The sequence below is a fragment of the Oratosquilla oratoria genome, chromosome 14 (genome assembly GCF_046742065.1).
Source record: "Oratosquilla oratoria isolate Oo_2021 chromosome 14, ASM4674206v1, whole genome shotgun sequence".
NCBI lineage: Eukaryota > Metazoa > Arthropoda > Malacostraca > Stomatopoda > Squillidae > Oratosquilla > Oratosquilla oratoria.
In genome coordinates, this window is record NC_134790.1 from 46,417,965 (window position 1) to 46,435,464 (window position 17,500).

Consider the following 17,500-nt stretch of genomic DNA (forward strand, 5'->3'; position numbering starts at 1 on the left):
CGACTTTGAAGACCCGTCATCCAGATTGGCTTTTTCCCAGCTTAGCTTACTTTTTTTTTTTTTTTTTTTTTTTTGAGGGCGGAGGGAAAGAACCCTCCACCTCGAAGCTCTTCGAACGAAGACCCCCCCCCTCCCCACCTTGCCTCTCCTCTGGCGACAGCACTCTCAACCATGTGACACTGTTTCCCTGTTGGTCTGTCTTCATTTGCCTACCTCCTCACTCTTTTCCCCGTCACGGTATATACATGTATTGATTAATTTATTTATCTACTCGTTTATCTATTTATCTGTCTATTTGTTTCTATATATTTTTCTATTTACTTGTTTATATATTTATTAATTCATTTATTCATATATCTTATTTATTTGGTTTATATATTGTTATCGTGCACAATTGATATTTTCCATTTACAATTCTGCGGTTCCTTCCTCCAGTTGGCACTTGCGTCACTCTTTTCACACGCCGTTAACACTTCGATAGATGACCTCGATGACCTTCGTGGTTTAGTCTCTGCCGTCCTTCGTCGGTCCTGCGGCTCCGCCTTCCGTGCTCCCGCTTTCCGGTCACTTCCCTTCGTTTCCTGACCACTTCACCCATGCACTTCTACATTGCCCCCATACATATTGTAGTTAGCATGCATGCATATACATGTGGATGCATACATACGTATATACATATATATGTACATATATAACTTACGGACATACATATCACATACATACCGGTCCATACATACGAGTACATACGAGTACATACATAGATACTTACAGACATGCATACATAAATGGATACATACATACATACATATACTGTATACATGCAGGCATACATATATGTATGTATACATACATACATACATACATACATACATACATACATACATACGTACATGCATGCATACTTACATGCATACCCGCCTTTTATTCCTTCCTCGGTTTGCGCTCGGTGCTCTTCATTTCCCCGCTGGTGCGTTTTCATGTGTCTCCAGGTCTTCCCCCTTTTTCCGCCTCGGGCTCTTCCGAACAGTGATTCCACTTCCTCTTCGTCCGTTTTTGCCTCTTGGTGTCTCGAGTTTATGATTTTTCGCTCGCCGGGACTTCGTGTTGTGCGACTCCCGGTCTGCCCACCCTCCTTTCGGGAGCGAGGTCCGCCGTCTTTGGGTCTCGTGAGTTCGGTTTGCTGCCCCTTTCCAGGCTCTGCTTATATCCTTCTTTTCCTCCTCCTCCTCCTCCTCCTCTTCCTCCTCCTCCTCCTCCTCCTCCTCCTCCTCCTCCTCCTCCTCCTCCTCCTTCCTCCTTTTACCCCCTCCTAACTCCTCTGCCTCCCCCCCTTCCCCTCCAGCTCTTATTTAGCTCTTTGTGTTTTTTGTCTTCTTTCAGAGTTTTGTTTGTTCTGTAGCTCGCCTTGTTTGAACTTCATTGTTCTTTGGTCGTCTTAGGTTGCTTTGTTCTTTGGCCTTCGCTATCTTTGATATATTTTTTTTGTTTGTTTTTTGTTTTTGCCTTTCTTAAATGCTAGCTGCTTTGTCCTTTATTCTTAGCTCTTATTTTCTTGGGGGGATCCTATTTCCCAGCCTTAATCCTTCACCACTCCCTTTCTTTGTTTCGTTTTTTTTTTTTCTGATCCACTCACGGCTTTAGTTTTTCTTGTCTTCACTTGCTTCTTTCTTCTCTGATTCATCACATATTTTATTATTTGATTTAATATTATTATGATTTCATATATTGTTATTATCACTTATTATTATTATTATTATTATTATTATTATTATTATTATTATTATTATTATTGTTATTATTATTATTATTATTATTATTATTATTATTATTATTATTTATTATTTATTATTTTTTTATTATTATTATTATTATTATTATCATTATTATTTTTATTATTATTATTATTATCATTATTATTTCATATTTTTTCATTAATTAATCATTGTATCATATAATATATATATATATATATATATATATATATATATATATATATATATATATATATATATATGTATATAAATTGGTTCACTTTTCCCTGTGGTCACTCATCATTTCGCAACCCCCTCCCTCCCGTTTTCTCTCTTACACACACACACACACACACACACACACACACACACACACACACACACACACATACATACATACATACATACATACATACATACATTCTGGCTATCCTTTTTGTGTTTCTCTTCTTCCATAATTGGTTCTTCCACCATCCTTCGTCTTTCTGTCTCCATTTTCTTTACTCTTGCACTCGCTTCTTGTTCAGTCCCACCCACACACCCTCCCATCCATCCATCCATCCATCCATCCATCCATCCATCCATCCATCCATCCATCCATCCGAGACCTTTACCTTTTCTTCGGTTCCTTCGTCGGAGGTTCTTCATCCATATTCACTTCCTCCGTCCTCATTTCCTCTGGTTTACGATCTCTCACCTATTTTCTGGTTCCTTACTCGACCAGTTCCTCCCCACTCCCGCTCCACCCCTTCTTAAGGTTATTCTTCTCCTTCGTGGTGCCTTCGTCCTCTTTCTATGGCGCCTTCGCCCTTCCAACTCCAACCAGGAATCTGTCCTCCTCTCCTAACTTCAGAGTACCTTACCGTTTGCGCTTCGTTGATACCTTCCTTGAGGTCTTCGGTGCCTTCATAGGTCTCCTTGGTCCTTGTTCATCCTTCTTCTTGGGCGCTCTTCATCCCTCACCTTCCGTGGCACCGTCATCCGCCTTCCTCCGTCCTCACGTCATCCCTGACCTTCTTTGGCAACCTTCCACTCGAGTCCAACCCTCTTCGTTCTCGTTCTTTTCACCCCCTTGCGATTTTTATAAGCATTTGCACCTCCACCTCCTCCTCTTCCTCTTTCCTCTCTTCCTCCTCCTCTTCCCACTTCCCACACTTTTCCGTTCGTCTTCCTCTTTCTCTTCCTCCTCCCTCTTTTCCGCCCGCTCCTCTCCTCCTTATCCTCTTCTTCCTCTTCCTCCTTTTCCTCCTCTTCCTCCTTTTCATTGTCCTCCTCCTCCTTTTCCTCCTCCTCCCTTTCCTCCTCCTCAATCTTCTTCTCTACCTCCAATTACTCCTCCTCTTCCTCGTGCTACTCTTCCTCGTCCTCCTCCACTTCCTCGCCTCCACTTCCTCCTTCTCTTCTCCCTCCTCCCCCTCCTCATTCTCTTCGCCCTTTTGCCTCACCTCCTCCCCCTTTTCCTCTTCCTTTCCGTCTCCTGTACTTCTTTTAGTTCTTCTTCTATGAGTATGTCCTACTTTTTTACTCTTCTTTTCTTTTTTCTCTGTCCTTTGACCTCCGCCCTCCTCCACCTCCTCCTCCTCCTCCTCCTCCTCCTCCACCTCCTCCTCCTCCTCCTCCTCCTCCTCCTCCTCCTCCTCCACCTCTTCCTCCTCGCCCTCCTCCTCCACCTCCACCTCCTCCTCCTCGCCTTCCTCCTCCACCACCTATTTTCTTCTTCCCGCTCCTCTTCCTCCTTCTCTTCCTACTCTTCCATCGTTTTCTCCTCCGACCTCGACCATATTTTTATTTTCTGGTCCAGGTTGCGTCGTGTGTGTTTTTCTACTTAGACCTGTTTATTTTACCGGCTTTACACTTTTGCCTATGTCGAGTTGTCCTTGTCTCCCCCCCCTCTCTCCTCTCCTCTGTCCTCTCCTCTCTCTCCTCTCTCTCTCCTCTCACTCCTCTCTCTCCTCTCACCCCCCTCTCTCCTCTCTCTTTATCTCTCTTTCTCTTTTCCGTTCTTCGTGTGCTGGTGTTTGTACCTGGTTGTGTCTTTCGGTCTTCGTTTTCCTTTGGTCTTCTTTAGTCTTCTTTGAGGTGGGAGCTTCTGTGAAGGACCTCCACCCGACCACACAACACAACACAACACAACACAACACAACACAACACAACACAACACAACACAACACAACACAACACAACACGCCGCACCATCTCCCTCTCCTCTCTTCCCTCTCTTCCCTCTCCGCTCTCTTCCCTCTCCCCTCTCTTCCCTCTCCCCTGTCTTCCCTCTTCCCTCTCTTCCCTCTCCCCTCTCTTCCCTCTTCCCTCTCTTCCCTCTCTTCCTTCTCCCCTCTCTTCTCCCCTCCCCTCTCTTTTCATCTCCTCTCCTTTCCTTTCATGTCTTCTCTCCTTTCCTTTCCTGTCCTCTTCTCTCCTGTCCTTTCCTGTCCTCTCCTATCCAATCCTCTCCTCACCTCTCCTTTTCTTTCATCTACGCTCCTTTCTTCTTTGCCTTTGTCTTTTTCTCCCATATTTTCTTCTTCCTAAGTATTTTCATAGATTCACCAACCCTTTCCCTCCCTTCATTTCCCTTCCCCTCGCCTCCCCTCTGACCCCTCCCAAATTCTCTGCTCCCCTCCTCTACCTTCTATTCCCCTCCTCTCCCTTCTATTCCCCTTCCTTTACTGCCACCCATCACCCCACCATTTCCTCTCACTTCTTCCCCTCCTCCTCCTATTCCTCCTCCTTCTCCCCTCCTCCTCCTCCTCCTCCTTCTCCCCTCCTCCTCCTCCTCTCCCTCCCCTCCTCCAGTCTCTCCACCTCTCACTCCCCTCCTCCTCCCATCCTCCATTATCTCCTCCTCTCCGACCCCTCCTCCTCCTCCTCCCATTCCTCTTCCTACTCCTCCCCTTCTCCTCCTCCCCCGTCCGCTCACGTGCTGGGTCAGAAGTCTCTTTTCTCTTAACCACGTTGGTTACTTAACTTGTGCTGTTTCGTTTTTCTCCTCTTCTTTTCTTGGCCATTTCTTCTCTAATGGTTTCACTTAATTTTTATCTCTCTCCCCCCTTTTCTCCCTTTCTTCGTAGCTCTTTGCTTTCTTACTTCCTTTTCCCTCAGTTCCTGCCCACTTTTATTATCTTTTTGCCTTGCTCTCTTTTTCTTTCTTGACTTGTTTTCTTGTTCTCTTCTTGTCGTAAGTTTTTTAATCCGATGCTTCAGTTATATTTTCAACTTTGTATTTTCTTCCTTTTATCTTATTCATTTATTTATTTACTTGTTTGTTTATTTATTTACTTATTTATTTGTAAATGCGTCTGTTTATATTCATTCATTACTTATTTACTTATTTACTTTATTTATATAATTGTTTCTATGTTCATTTATTTATTTATTGCCTTGAGATCAATGCTGCATTGCTTCTGATCCAGGGATACAGGTATGACCCGTCATCCACGAGAAGCTAAGATGAGAGGGAGGAAAGGGTGGTGGATTGGGAGTGGAATAGGTGGAAGTAGGTACATACCCTTTGACTTGCTCTTGTAAAAGGAAAAAAAAACCTTGATTTATAAATAGATTTATTTATTCACTATTCGATTTATTTATCTACTTGTTTACCTATTTATCTATTTATTTATTTTTCTATTCATTCATATTCATTTGTTCATATATTCATATGCGTTGTGGCAAACCGGACCAAGGCGCCGGCTTCTGGAGGGGAGAAGCTAGAGCGATGCCCCTTCAAGTTCCGCTTGAGTCAAAGCGTGTCGTCAATAAGGGCTCACTGTCTTGCCTAGCCACCTCGCAGAGCGAGTAATGGGGGTAAGGATTTTTTTTTTTCATTATTTCCTCTGTTGCCCCCCTCACTTGGTCTTTCCTGCAGTCCCCAAGAATTCGCTCCTCCAAATGTCTTTTATTTCGGCTAGACTTAGTTTTCTTCCCCCCTTTTTTTAAATCCTTTCATCTTCTCCTCTCTTTCTATCCCCTTCACCTGCTCCATCATCATTTTCGTCAGTCTTCGTAGCCTTCGTCGTCTTCCGCGTCATTATCCTTGTGTTCCTCTTTCTCCTCCTCTTCCCCGTCTTCTCCTTTCGTCAGCTATATCCCTTTGCTTGGTCATCACTTCTTTCTTCGTCCTTTCTTTCTTTTATAGCTTCTCCCCCCATTCCTTGAGTTTTCTTTTCCAGGTTTTATTTCCGTAATGTCATTACAAATAGATTTCTTGAAAAAAATGGAAGATATAAGTGTGCATGAGGGTTTTTGTATGCATGTATGTATATATATGTATATACAGTATATGTATATATATATATATACATATATATATATATATATGTGTGTGTGTGTGTGTGTGTGTGTATATATTGCGTGTGTGTGTGTGTGTGTGTGTGTGTGTATGCACGCATAGTTACCTGATTATGATATACAAGAATTGAGCTACGCTTATTGAGTCCCGTCAGTCTCCCCATCGGTCAAATATATGAGCATGCTTGTGTGCGTGTGTGTTGGAGAGAAAGAAAGAGAGAGAGAGATAAAGGGTGAGTGAGTGAATGCGAAGTGGGTGATGGTCTACAGTATATGGCTAGTGTGCCGGTCTTCAACACCCAGGGAAACCATTAATTTACCCTGGCCCTGAACCTCAGAGAAAATGTGTATCATTATAGACCCTGTCTTGTACTGCGTCCATTGATCGGGCAAGCCAATTGTCTCCCAAGGAGTTGCCCACCAGTCCTCTGCACCAGCGCTTCTCAAATTGTTCTAACGTGACGGACCGGTCGTCTTTTCTTTTCGAAAAAAAAAGGAAAAGAAAATCTTAAGGACCCCCAAGCTCCCATCCCGCGTGATGTTATATATTTTTTTCGTCTTTACGTTGGCTAGTCTTCTTCTCCCCCTCCTCCTCCTCCTCCTCCTCCTCCTCCTCCTCCTCCTCCTCCTCCTCCTCCTCCTCCTCCTCCTCCTCCTCCTCCTCCTCCTCCTCCTCCTCCTCCTCCTCCTCCTTCTTCTCCTTCTTCTCCTTCTCCTCCTTCTTCTCCTCCTCCTTCTTCTCCTCCTCCTTCTTCTCCTCCTCATCTTCCTCCTCCTCCTCCTCCTTCTCCTTCTCCTCCTTCTCCTCCTCCTTCTTCTCCTCCTCATCTTCCTCCTCCTCCTCCTCCTCCTTCTCCTTCTTCTCCTCCTCCTTCTTCTCCTCCTCATCTTCCTCTCCTCATCTTCCTCCTCCTCATTCTTCTCCTCCTCTTCATCCTCATTCTCCTCCTCCTCTTCATCCTCATTCTCCTCCTCTTCATTCTCCTCCTCCTCCTTCTCCTTCTCCTCCTTCTCCTTCTCTTCCTCCTTCTTCTCCTCTTCCTCTTGCTCCTGCTCCTCCTCCTCCTCCCCCCTTTCTACTTCTAACTTCTTTTTTCTCCTCCACCTCTTCTTCTTTATACTCCTCATCTCCCTCCCCCTCCACCTCCTCCTTCACCTTCTCCTCCTTCTCCCCCTCCTCCTCCTCCTCCTCCTCCTCCTCCTCCTCCTCCTCCTCCTCCTCCTCCTTCCCCCTCCTCCTCCTCCTCCTCCTCCTCCTTCCCCCTCCTCCTTCCTCCTCCTCCTCCTCCTCTTCCCCCCTCCTCCTCCCCACTACTCTGCTCGAGTATATCCTCCTTCTCTTCTTTCTTCTCCGGTCTTGTGGCCTCTGTTCTTCCTCGCCGTTCTTCACTTGTTTCTTCTTCTCATTGATCGTTCGTTCTTCCATTTACCTTCCTATTTGTGTTTTCCATTCCGCCTCTCTTTCTTCTTCTTTGAATGCATCCCCGCTTTTCTCTTTTTCTTTTTCTTTTTTCTTTTTGTAAAGGTTTCCTCGCTCGAGCGCGTCTTTGTTTCTTCTGGTTTGTCCCTTTCTCTTCCTTCCTTCCTTCCTTCCTTCTGGTTAGTCCCTTTCTCTTCCTTCCTTCCTTCCTTCCTTCTTTCGTGCATTCATTTTTCCTTCCCCCTTCCTTCCTCCCTTCCCTCCCTCCCCTCCCTCACTTCCTCCCTCCCTCCTTTCCTCATTTCCTTCGTCCCTTCCTTCGCCCCTTCCTTCTCTCTTCCTTCCCCCTTCCTTTCTTCCCCCTTTCCTTCCTCCCTTCCTTCTTTCAATCCTCCCTTCCCTACTTCTCTCCTTCCTTCTTTCCTCGCTTGCTTCCTTCCTCCCTTTCCTTCCTTTGCTTCTTCCTCCCTTCCTTTCCTTCCTTCGCGTCATCCTCCCACTCTCCTTTCCTTCTTTCCTTCGTCCCTTGCTTCCCCCTTCTTCCCCTACTTCATCTCTTTCTCTCTGCCTCCTTTCCCTTCTCCTTACCTTCTTCCTTCCTTCCTTCCTTCCTTCCTTCCTTCCTCCCTTCTTCCCTTCCTTGCTTCCTGTCTTGCTCCATTCCTCCCTTACTCCCTTTCTTCCTCCATTCTTCCCTTCCTCCATTCCTTCCTATTTCCCTATCTTCCTTCTTTCCTTCATCCATTCCTCCCTGCCTTCCTCCATTCCTCCCTTCTTTCCTTCCTCCATTCCTCCATTCCTCCTTTCCTTCCTTCCGTCCGTCAGTCCGTCCCTCTTTCCTAAGTGGTGGTAATGGTAGAGATGGTGTCATTAGAGGTGGTGGTGGAAGTGGCGGTGAAAGTGGTGGTGATGGCAGTGGTGTTGCTGGTGATGGTGTTTGCAGGGGTGTTGGTAGTGATGGTGGTAGCATTGACGGCGTCAGCTTGTCGAATGTAGCTCTTGTGTTTCTCCTTCCTTGATATTAATATATACGTTTTCTTTTCTCTTAATTCGATCCTTTTGTTCTTCATGGTTTTCGTCGCCTCCCCATCGATATCATATTCCACTGCTGACGATCGCGTGACCTCTACTGATCCGGATCGGATGACCTGGGCTCCCAAGCGACCTTCCGCCCTCTCCCATACTTTGGATGTCCCTGAGTGTCAATTATAGATATTTAGTTCCCACTCCGCTCTTTGATTCTCTCTCTCTCTTTCTCTGTGTGTGTGTGTATATATATATATATATATATATATATATATATATATATATATATATATATATATATATATATATATATATATACACACTTCGACAGGGCGATAATTTTTGAAGTGGGCTATTCTGAGATGACAATTCTTCAGGTGGGCTATCCTAGGGTGTTGATTCCAAACCTAACCTAGCCTAACCTAACCTAACCTAACCTAACCTAACCCAACCTAACCTAACCCAACCTAACCTAACCTAACCTATTTTGACCTAATCTAACCTAACTTAACCTAACCTAAATCGGGTGACGATTCTTCAGATGTTGGATGGGGTGACAGTTCTTCAAGTGGCTATCTTGGGTTGATTATTCTTCAGGTGAACGTTCTGGTATGACAAATCCTCAGGTGATACATATATATATATATATTTATATATATATATATATATATATATATATATATATATATATGTATATATATATATATATATATGTATATATATATATATATATTATTCGTATATCGTTTCTTCACTCCCCTCTCCCCGTCTCTCTCTCCCAAGGACTGTAGTTGGCTTGTATGGGACTGCGAGTTTCCATTTAATGAAGGCCGTTATCATTGTACTGTATATTATTTATATATTTATTAATTTATTTCTTTATGCAATTCTTTATCTGTTTCTTTTTTGTCCGTTTGAATATCTTTATTCTTCATAAAGATGTGCTTCCCACCAACAATGGTACTCTTATCATCTGCCCTAATTAGATTTTGCAGCACATTTTAATCTTCATGTTGGTGTGGAGAGACTATTACACGTCGTCTGCGCATGCGCGTATCATGCGGCATGCAGATGATCTATGCATTAAAAGCGGCCTCGGGGATAAACATGTAAAACTACGTATGCTATTGCAACAATGGCCTTGCAATAGAGGCTATAGATACGAGCAGAATGGGCTCATAAACTCAGCCTGGAATTTAATCGCCGAGCTACCCCCCCCCCCGACACCCCCAACACCGCTCCCTCTTCTCCTCCCCCCCCCCTCTCTCTCTCTCTCTCTCTCTCTCTCTCTCTCTCTCTCTCTCTCTCTCTCTCTCTCTCTCTCTCTCTCTCTCTCTCTCTCTCTCTCTCTCTCTCTCTCTCTCTCTCTCCCTCTCTCTCTCTCTCTCTCTCTCTCTCTCTCTCTCTCTCTCTCTCTCTCTCTCTCTCTCTCTCTCTCTCTCTCTCTCTCTCTCTCTCTCTCTCTCTCTCTCTCTCTCTCTCTCTCTCTCTCGCTCTCTCTCCCCCCCCCACTGTACAAATACACTCATTACACACTATATATATACAGTACACCTGTACATAAATACAATTTTATTTATTTATTCACTTATTATTTTTAATAAGTAATTTCACTTCATGTATGTGTATGCGTGTAAGGCCGTGTTTATGTGTGCATATAAGTGTATTTTTGCGCATGCGCGCGTTTGTTTGTGTCCCTCCCCCTCTTTCGTTCTCTATCTGTGTCACTCATTACGTACAGCCAGATTTAAGCACTCTCATGAATATTAATGTGCCTATGAATGGCCGAGACGGCCTAGTCTCAGTTATGAAGATACCGGTATTAGCCTATGAAGAAAAATAATGTCTCCGGAAGCATTGCGGCAGATGGTTTCTGGGAGAGAAGAGCAGAAACTGCTCCGAGTGCTCCGAGTGAAGATGCGTTGTCCACATGCTCCCTTTTTTCACCGCGACAAGGGTTGCAAGCTTTGACTATAGGTGCATGGCCGTCACTTGCACCTGCATTTGTATTTGGCACCAATAGTTGTCTTTCACATCACACCTTGCTGATGTGCTAGTTAACGTCGTTGGGTGTCATGCTACTGTTCCGAGCTTGCATCTCGCTCAATGCGTAATGGTCTCTATCATATTGCACGTCGTGACTATTAACCTTGTGCGTGCGTGCGTGTGTGTGTGTGTGTGTGTGTGTTTGTGTGTGTGTGTGTGTGTGTGTGTGTGTGTGTGTGTGTGTGTGTGTGTGTGTGTGTGTGTGTGTGTGTGTGTGTGTGTGTGTGTGTGTGTGTGCGTGCGTCTGTAAAAGTCACACCATTATCTAAAGTATACGAGCTTTGAGCTCTCATTAAGGAGAGTGAAAACTGTCCAAATCCAGCACGTGATAAAAATCACTAAAATAATAAAGAATTCATTTAATATAGACACATTAAAACATGACAAGCAGAGAGGCAGTATCATTTGATATATCAAAACACCATTTTATTATCAAACCTGTGGGAATAAGTTGCTGTTGTTGTTGTTGTTGTTGTTGTTGTTGTTGTTGTTGTTGTCACTGGGTAGCTTTCTACGTTAGTGAGTTATTATACTGGAATTCCGGGAGAAAATTATCACTCTCACGGGGTCCTGCTAGACGTCCTCCTCCCTGGTTGTATTATGGTTTTGCCTGTGTACTGCCAGTGCTTACACAGTGGGTATCTGTCATCCATGAAGTTACTCAACCAACAACGATAAGTACTGTCAATGGTCGAAGCTGCAACATCACTTTAGATTACTTTTTCCTATTTTTTCACAATCTTTTTTTTCGGCGAAAAATGTGCCTCCGGCAAAATAAGAGGCCGTCTCTTTAGAATACATTGCTCATAGACTCGTTGGGAATAGCAAGCGTTTCTATCCTAGGGGTCAATATTGCACCGAAGATGTGATAAAGATGATATTTAAGGAAGTAGCAGAAAGGAAAAGGGGGATATTATGAAATAAGTGATCAGTATTCTTCTTCGAGTAAAGGATAATCTTTAACCACAAAAGAATGCTGTGTAACTGTGGTCCGTAGGGATGTTACTGAAGGTCCTAAAATATTGATTGCATAAAACAGAGGCAGTAAGTACTTCATACATGATATTTGTTAGTTACTCTCCTGGTTGTCACTAAACGACCTTGTTCTTCAAAGGGTATTGGGAAAGGATCACGTTTGAAACCATCATTACCGACATCATGCGTAACTACGTATGTTTGTACCCTACCAAGCCTCACAGACGACACGCACATGCGTACGTACACATAGTCACATACACACACACACACACACACACACACACACACACACACACACACACACACACACACACACACACACACACACACACACACACACACACACACACACACAAACGAAATAGAATTGAACAAATAAAACTGGAATAGAATAAGTATAATATAATCAATGAAAATAAAATTGGTTAAATGAAAAAGAATAAATAAAATAAGATGAAATATAGACAGCACAGCCCCTAAGATGGCATGCACACTCTGCCCTTACACGGAGGCCTTCACAGTAATGGGAGGTGTCCACCGTACAGTGCGATGTTATCAGGAAGCCCTGACAGCAAGGAAATGTTATGGTTTTGGAAGAAACACTCCTTGAGGTCGACGACACTGATGGAGAATGTCCTAGTCGCACAGAGGGGGGTTCCTCAACTGAATGAAAATGTTTTGTGCTAACCAGAATAAAACCCTCAAAGGTAATAGGTTTGACCAAATAGGTGCCAGTGGGTTGTAGTCAAGAGTCAAGAGCTCAGTCGAGAAGGAATTCTTAAACATATGCAGAGCTCGTCACGGCATTATGCCGGGTGAGCGCCCCGTGATGCGCCTTTGTTTTCTCATTCGCCCCATCTTTTGTCTGGGTTTTCCTTGGTTTCTGGGCTATACCTTGGTGACCAGGGGTAAAATGAAGTCGTTAACGCCTGTAACTATAGCTCAGATTATAGGGCTACACAAAGCTGGACCCAAGACAAGAGAAATAGTGGCAAATGTTGGTGTGAGTGAGCGATCTGTGAGAAACTGGGTGAAGCGTTTCAAGGCCAACAGTGGTGTCGAGTTACCATCTGCTAAACCTCGGCCTAGCCCCTCGAAAAAGACATCTAGAGAACACACCTACCATAATTGCTAGATAATTGAAAAAAACACGTCTGCTTTCTGAGGTGTCCATAAGAACAGTCAACAGGCGGGTGGCCAAGCTAGGCCACAGTAGCCACCGGCAAGTTAAGAAACCCATCCTAACCAAGCGGCAGAATAAACGTAGGCTGGATTTTGCACTTAAATAACGTAACTGGACTCCTCAACACTAGACTCACGGTACACATGTGGGACCAAACACCCAGACTCGCTCAGGGTTTGGGGATATTTCATAGCTCAGAGTGTTGGTAAACTCATAGTGCTGCCCCAAAACCAGTATATGAACCAATATAATTATCTGGAGGTGTTGTGTGACAATTTACCTGACGCGATTGACAAGTGTGGAGCTACGGAAATTTATGCAAGGTAGCGCACCGTATCACACCGCCAGGTCTGTTGTAGGGCGACTTAAGGATTGTGATCTGAGCTTCTTTAATGACTAGCCAGGCAATTCCCCTGACCTGAACCCTATTAAAACCTGTGGACAATAGTGAAGCGAAGTTTGATGGGCAAGGATATTAGTTCTATTCCACGGCTCGAGTCTGCTGCACGTGAGGCATGGATTAATATACCTCCCTAGACCTTCAGAAATTTGTGTGAGTCTTCCTTAACGGCTGAGGGACAAGGAGAAGCGTAAGAGAAGAAGCACCAAGTATTAGAATCTCGTCGAGTATGCAAATATATTTTATGGTATGTATTTGTGTTTTGGTATGTGTGGGGCGGCCGGCATAATCCCGTGATGAACACTGTATACTTTGACACAGTAGGTGCGAGTGAAATATCAAGAGATCCTGGACTGTGGGGGACGGGCATTGTCCGATCGAACATGTTTGTGACTCTTCCTTGTCTACGGATAGAATGGCTAGTTATTACCGACGAAATACTAACATTCTTTCCTGTCCAAGAGGTTCCTCTAAGCTGAATAGAGTCGTATGTCGTTAGCCAGAATAGATTCATTAAAAGGGGTGACTGCATCCTCTTTGGTTGTAAGAGACACTGGAAAGTGTCGCTCGTACCACCACCGACGCTGACTAGCGCTGGACCCTGTGCCTCTGAGAGGAGGAGGAAGAGGAGGAGGTGGAGGAATAGGATAAGTGGAGACGGAGGAGAAGGAGGAGGATCCGAAGTGAACGCAACACCGCTTCGCTCCGTTGACATAGTGCTCAGATTCACTTCTGGTCAATGGCAGACAATTCTTATTCAGCTGAGGGGGTCTCGATCGGTAGAGACGCAATTCTTGCCCCGAGTGTGGTCCTTTAGCTAAATAAATTCGTCTGGCATTAGCCAGAATAGAGTGTTGAATGGCGTTTCCACAGTTAACGACAGTGTTGGTGACGCTCCGAGGCGCACTGAACGACTACAAGCGAGAGCATTTTCATGTCGACGTGTCTTTTTTTTCACTTTTTTTTGTCGTAGATTTTTATACGTGCGTGATGACTCTTCGTTCCGACGCGTGATATCACCACGAATCGGCAAGCCCTGTGATGCGCTGCAAGAGAGTGTGATGATATAACGTGATGTATTCATCTGATGTGATAGTGTAAAAGGATGTCATGATATATTTTAGATTTGCGAGAATTGGGTGGTCCCTGAGCGTGCGTCACTCGACAGTACTTGTGGATGAGTGGAATTGGCAACATGATTGGGCGTACAGCATGATTGGGCGTAATTCGAGCCGTGGATTGGCCTTGAATGTGATGGGCTCGAGGGCACTACGCAAGACTGGAGTGAGTGAGTGGGTGAGTGAGGTCCGGTATGTGAAGAGAAGCTGAGCAGTGACGTCATATCGTCTTCGGGAGTAAGAGAAAACGCAGAGCTGAGATGTAATACCCTCTCGCTACACTGATCCCTTTCGACAGAATGCATTCAACTAAAAAAAAGATCCCCTTCCATTAGCCAGAATAGAATTTGTAGAGGATAATTCTGGGGATTCATCAGAGCGAATGGGCCATGATATGCCACGTTGTAGTTGTAGTGATGTTTGTGTCGGTGTGATGTATGATATCCATATTGTATGGTGAAATGTTTGTGACGCTACTATGTAACAACAAGCCATATCCGTCCTGTGATGATCTGGTGTTACAGTGATGCATAAGAGGGGGTTTACACGATCTAACGGTTCGTCGAACGCGGTTCGACAGACACGTGTTTAAAGTGATGTGTGAACGTGTGAACGGGGTATTTGGTTGTCGAACACGTTGGTTAAACCCCAAATACCCCGTTCACACGTTCACACATCACTTTAAACACGTGTAAACCTCCTCAAAGACTGTTTCTGTCTTGTGATCATCACATATTGTGACACCTCTTGCGAATAGCCTGTACCTACAGTGTGTGACAGTAAGTGTTCTTTAGTCTTACATGACATGGCAAGGTTGTGTGTGACGTGAAGTGTCGTGATGATGCCTGACATATCCTTCGGTGTGCATTGAACAAATCGCATCATTCTGCAGAGTTGACTTGGATGTATTGATCATAAAATTGTGTGGCTTAAGGTGTTTCATGCTGTAGCAAGGCGATAATGGTGTATTGTAGTTACTATTTTATCACCCTTAATGCATTGGAAAGTTTATGAAGAGCGGTACACTCTAATATAACGAGGAAGGGAATATATTCACTATACATATAAGCCATGCACGCACGTACATATACGCGCGCGCGCACACACACACACACACACACACACACACACACACACACACACACACACACACACACACACACACACACACACACACACACACACACACACACACACACACACACACACACAGACGCGCACACACACACACACACACACACAGACGCGCACACACACACACACACACACACACACACACACACACACACACACACACACACACACACACACACACACACACACACACTGTCTCTCTCTCTCTCTCTCTCTCTCTCTCTCTCTCTCTCTCTCTCTCTCTCTCCGTGTCTCTATTTAACTAACTCAAACGTCGTGCACCGCTGTCGTCACAAATCCGAATACTAATGTGGCGGGCGTGAGTTTGAGTGTCATGTCAGTGTCACCTTGTGCCATTTTGAGAAAGGCCCTTCTCACCGAGGGGGCGTTCTTGTCCAAGAACCGCAACACCGTGGGGCACTTCCTGAAATGTTATTGGAAACAAAGGAGGAAGGGAGGACACTTGGGGAGGACCACCATACCTCGGACACACCCACCCACCCTGTAGGTCACAAAACAACCAAAGATCGGTGTCCTTCATATTTGTCGAAGTCTTTAGGTAGCGAGATCGAGATTACGTAAACAACTTGAAGAACGGTAGCTCAGCTTTCGCAAGTTCACGTGTGTGCATTTGACATGTCGAGAAACCAATGGTGGGTATTTGGAGGAAGTGGAATCCCGAGAGGCAGACACTCTCTCTCTGGACTGGGCCCAAAATTTCTATCACAATTAGCTGTATTTTCTCTACCTTTACAAAAAAGGACAACTGACAACAGGTAACTACTCCCATCCCTCGACTATCGTAAGCTGGCGAAATGGAAACTATCCCACACTAATACAATAGAGACAGCAGTCCAAAGTTTTTTCCTAGAGAGGTCTATGGAAGAGACCAAGAATAGTTCCTAGCCACTCTGGGACTGTCAGTGAAATTCGAATTAACAAATACTGCTAGATACATGTCGTAAGTAAGTATTCATTAGTAAGTAACACTGCTGTGCAAAAAAAGAAATCTGTAAAATAATTTTTGATAATTTTAAAGCCAACGCCAGTCATCGAGTCAGGTAAATAGGCGAACAATGGAAGTCCAGACATATTCAATTTACGTCGAATATTCTTTTCGAATATTGTAGTTTTTTATTAAATCGTGATGGAACTGTGCATGTCCCATTATTAAATCATCTGTATTGACAAAACTACAGCCTGATTTGACATGAAAACTATATAGTCATATGACTGAGTGAACCAGACATTATATGAACTCCATGACTTTCATCATTCTGTGTTGTCAGGTTAAAACAAAGGAAATATTGGCTTACTTTTGAACAGTCTTTCACTGTTTCTTAACATCTACCAAAAAAAACCTTGTCTTTTTTAATTTTGTGTCTTTCGCTTGATTCCTTCTAAGAAGTTTCCTTTGTCGATTATGTAATTTTTTTCATAATTCTAAACAGCGTTGTCATATCACCTGCCTTTCTTATTTTTTTCAAATGTCAGTTGTTCCAGGTTTTTTGCTCTCTAGGTATGTTCTGTCAGCTAGGCTGAGAGCCATTTTGTTAGCTCTTTAAATAGTCTCGGGTTTTTATACTCTAATTACTTCCCTTCAGTCTGATTTCCTATCCTCCATCATCGCCCCCAATAATCTTTTCTTTAGGAAATTCTTTCCCCGTTTCAGCAAACTCCCTTTAAGCCTTTTTGTTCGTATTTCCATATATATCATGGTATACACAGTCCACTCATCTATACTGTCTTGAAGCACATCGATCGGTCTTGAGTGCGCCCCTGTGTGTGTGTGTGTGTGTGTGTGTGTGTGTGTGTGTGTGTGTGTGTGTGTGTGTGTGTGTGTGTGTGTGTGTGTGTGTGTGTGTGTGTGTGTGTACGTGTACGTGTGTACGTGTGTAGGTGCACGCGCGCATAATATGGACAGAAATGGATGATGGAACATTATGAGAGCTTGCCACCCATCACATTTATGAGACTGATTAAGATGTACACGGGAAATAACGTTTGCTTCAAAAGGAAGGTAATTTGAGTGGAGGATAATTAATTCCAGAGTACGACAAGGATGCTTACTGACGTTAGATCCATTCATTTCAGCAGTTGAATTCGTTTTGGAGTAAATTAAGGAAAGGAACGAAGCTCATATCAACTTGTTTATAT